Genomic DNA, 4,570 nt, shown 5'->3' on the forward strand with positions numbered 1-4,570 from the left:
TGTAAACCGCGTGCTGATAGCAGCCCCACCCCTGGAAGGGATGGATGGCAGCCTCCTGCAGGACAGTGGCTGCGGGCGGCAGAGTCATCCGAGCAGCAATTAGGGCTCCTCAGCCCCAGCTTCAGCCGCCTGCAGCTCCCTGCAGCAGAGCTGCCAGCACATACTTAGGCTTTCCCAGAAAAGAGAGTTTCTACTTCCCCAGTATCCCTTCTCCTGGCCCATCCCCCTACCTCCCTGTGGCTCTAGACTTGAGCATCATGCTTGAATTTTCTGGAAGGGACTTCAGCTCAGGTGTTTGGGCTGGAAGATGCCCGTCGTCCTCTGCTAGCTCCTGTGGTACCAGACTTCTTCTCATCCTAGGATTCTTCCGGAGCCCCGGAGACTCAGCCAAGTGTAATGTTTTCCTGAAAGGCTTGACTTCTGTTTACCTTTTTGTCCTTCCTTCGTCATCTCACAACACCTGTCGGCAGCTTGGCTTTGGAGGACTCTGTATAACCAGCTCCTTAGCCACTGATCCACCTGGCTCCCCTGTTTGGAGATGCAGCAGGGGTAGTCTCCAGAGAAAATGTGGGCTTTCCCAGTGGCTCAGTGGTAAAGAATCCACCTGCATCTCAGGAAACATGGGTTCAGTCCATGGGTCGGGAAGATCTTCTGGAGTAGGAAATGGCAACCCACTCCAGTATTCTTGCCTGGAGAATCCTGTGGACAGAGGCTCCTGGAGGGCTACGGTCCATGAGGTCTCAAAGAATTGGACAGGACTTAGTGACTAGACCACCAGCACTGCTCCAGAGAAAGCCCAGAACACTTCATGCTCCTCACACTTCTCTGTAACCAGGCTCCTCAGCAAATGCTGTTTCCTGACAAAGTATGTCCAGTGTGTGATGAGAAATGTGATAACCTTTCTCTACTCCACTAATGGTTTCCTGCCAGGATTTGGTGTTGAGAGACCCGGCAGCAGTGTGAGCCAGCTGGTGACTGAGCCTTCAGCTGGGAGACAGAGCTGCACTGGTGCAGTGACCTGCATACACTAGGGCGGGGGGCCTGGAAACTGAAGGATGCAGCCCTCCCCGCCTCCCCCTCCCTTCCAGAAAGAGAGTGCCTTCCCAGTGACGCCAGGATCTGCGGGAAGAACACTGATGATGAAGCGGATTTATTGGATTAGCTACTCCATTTGGCGGACCCATCTGCAGGACCAGGCATGGAAACTGTGACTCAGGACCCAGCTGGATGGACAAACAGATTGGGGACCAGCCAAGGAGAGCCCACTGTGACCCTTGGGTTGGGCCGCTGCTTGTTTCAAGGAAGCCATGTGTCCAGATGGGGCTTCCCAAGCCTGTCATAGACAAAGCTATGGTTTTCCCAGTAGTCATGTATGGATGTGAGAATTGGACCATAAAGAAGGCTGAGCGCTGAAGGATTGATGCTCTCGAGCTATGCTGCTGGAGGAGAGTCTTGAGAGTCCCTTGGACTGCAAGGAGGTTGAACCAGTCAATCCTAAAGGAAATCAGTCTTGAATATTCATTGGAAGTACTGATACTGATACTGAAGCTCCAATAGTTTGGCCACCTGATGTGAAGAGCTGAGTTATTGGAAAAGACCTGATGCTGGGAAAGATTGAAGGCAGGAGGAGAAGGGGGCAACAGAGGACGAGATGGTTGGATGGCATCATCGGCTCAATGGGCATGAGTTTGAGCAAACTCTGGGAGATAGTGAAGGACAGGGAAGCCTAGGGTGCTGCAGTCCATGGAGTGGCAGTTGGACATGACTGAACGACTGAACAACAACAAATGCTTCTGGGACAGGTGATCTCAGCAGTGAGCAGTGCTTGCTTGTGGCCTCCATCCTGCAGGGACTCACGCTGCATGACTAGGGCTCAGTCCCCCAGCTCGGAGGGACCACCTGGGCAGGTTCACATGCAGGAGCCAGCAGCTGCTGTCACTTTTCTCCTTCTCCCTGCCCTGGTGTGTCTGCCCCCCTGCCCCCGTGCCTGTCCCCTCCATGCATGGCTGGGTCAGGTGGCTCTGCTGTTTCCAGTTACCCCCGAGTCCACATGCCTGTGCCTCTTCCTGGTCTTGCTCTCGAATTCTCCCTCCTCCTGGGATGAGTCATCATGGCCAGGCTGCACCCCTTACTGAGGCTGTGTTCTCCCACCCCTCCTTTCAGGGCTGAACTTTATTCTCCTGTAGAGGAGAAAGTTACGATGATTATGTAAAAATGAAAGTTTTAAGAAATTTCAAGGAAAGGTTACGGTGGGACAGAGAATTTGTTTTTTAATGTGATATATTAAAAATATATTAATCTCAGATATAATTGTATCAATAGCAGCGTTCTACATTTTTAACACCAGCACAGTTTCTCCTAAGGGCTTAAAGACTCTTCCTGTACGATTTAAAAGGCTTGCTTCTCATATTACCTCCACTTGACATTTGGAGAAACTGAGGCACCTGGGCAGCGTGTGATGAAGCAGAACAATGTACGACTCCAAATAGTGACCTTGGTGAACTTTGTGTTTTTATCTCTGAAGTTGGTTAACAGTTTTGAACTTGTCGCTGGGGATCCTCTGAGAGGACAGAGTGGGGGCCCAGAGCCTCACAGGCTCAGGAGGGGAGGATGGGCAAAATGTCATAATTTTCACTATTCTTGTTTTAGGTCCCACTTTCTCCACCATCCCCAGACTGCTGGTGTGTTTTGGAATTAAACTGAGAAAGAGAGTGCACTCGGGAAATAGAACAGAATCCATTTCTAAATGGCTTAAATTTTTGATGCAGGAGAGTAGCTTGTCCGCAAATCTATAAACCTGGAAGATGAGCAGTGGGATTTTAGCCAGCGTGACTGTGACATGTACATGCTAAGTTGCTTCAGTCGTGTCCGACTCTTTGTGACCCTATGGATTGTAGCCCATCAGGCTCCTCTGTCCATGGGATTCTCCACGCAAGAATACTGGGGTGGGTTGCCATTTCCTCCTCCAGGGAATCTTTCTGACCCAGGGATCGAACCTGTTCCTTTTACGTCTCCAGCATTGGCAGGCAGATTCTTTACCACTAGCGCCACCTGGGATACCCGACTGTAGCATAAGTCAGTCCAGTTTCATGTAAAAACCAAGAGAAAGTGATCCCAACCCGAGTCTTGCCTCTAGGACTCATCTCGAGTTCAGGACAATGAAGAGCCTGGCTGGGAGGGGACACACCAAGGAACAGGAGATCCTGTGCAAGGGCCGAGTCAGCCTGGCTCGTTTTCTGATTTGTCCAGGGTGCTGGCTCCTGAGAAGCCAGGACACAGGAGGAAGGGAGGCAGGAAGGACTTCTGAGGGTCACACCTGCGTGGGAAGAGCAGGCCCTCGGCCACTGAGGTTTTCTAAGGGGACACAGAAATTACTCCCGTGGTCTTAAATTCACACATACTGACCTGAATCCTGGTGATTTGGGCCACCTCCAGCGGTCTCTGTTTCCTCATTCTTTTTCTCAATTCTGATTCACAATGCTGTGTTGGTTCAGGTGTATAGCAGTGACTCAGTTACGTGTATACACACGTCTGTTCTTTTTTACCTTCTTTTCTCATGCAGGTTATCACAGAACATTGAGTGGCATTCCCTGTGCTGTCCTTGTTGGTTATCTATCTTATATGTAGATTTTTGTGTATGTTTATCCCAAGCTCCTAATTTATCCCCCACCTCCATGTGTTCTTTTTACAGAGTAAGCTGACATCCTCCTCCTTCTGTTCTTACCCTTTTGACTGTTGTCAAAGGCACCACTGTCTCGAGAAGGTGTCTCTGCTAAACGTGCTTTCTTGCACTTTCTTCTATTTCTTGTACCTTGACTCATCAGAAGAATTGAATCGATATGGCATCTGCTTGAAAGATATGGAATCCAATATTTAGAAAGAGCCATCAAAGATCAGCGGCTAGGTGGGGCCAATTCCAAGGTCTGAGGAGGTGGGCGCTGCACACCCGTGTAGGTGGGGGGAACAGTGTCCACGAGGGCTTAGCAGCTCTTAGGAGAACCAGTAAGTGTAGGCTGTCCAGTGTGAATTGCTGCTTACCGTACATCTATGGGCAGAACCCAATGCCTGCAAAACACTTAGAGTTATATAGCCTGTTCCAAGAGCTGCTCATGTGTGATTCTTTTTTATCTCAAATAATTGAAGCATTCAGAAGATGTATTTATTTGGCTGTGCCGGGTCTTAGCTGTGGCTTGTGAACTCTTAGTTGCGGCATGTGGGATCTAGTTCCCTGACCAGGGATGGAACCCAGACCCCCTACATTGGGAGCACAGTCTTAGCCACTGGACCACCAGAGAAGTCCCTAATTTGTGATTTTTGGTGGCCGTGGGCTTCCAAAGCAAAGTACCACCAAGTTGCAGGGATGACCTGGCTTCCTGTCCAAGGAGGAAAGGCTGGTGGGTTTCTGTGGTGACCTCATCACTTCAGATGGATCTTTCATCCTTTCTTCCCAGCAGATGTCATCTCCTGACACCTGCCTGTACCTTCTTTCTTCCGTTGTCCTCCCTGAAGTTGCCTCCCTTTCCTCTCTTTTCTTCTTTCTTTTCTGTCTTTGTCTGCCGGCATGTGAGAC

The sequence above is a fragment of the Bos mutus genome, chromosome 29, assembly GCF_027580195.1.
Source record: "Bos mutus isolate GX-2022 chromosome 29, NWIPB_WYAK_1.1, whole genome shotgun sequence".
In the NCBI taxonomy this organism is placed as follows: Eukaryota; Metazoa; Chordata; class Mammalia; order Artiodactyla; family Bovidae; genus Bos; species Bos mutus.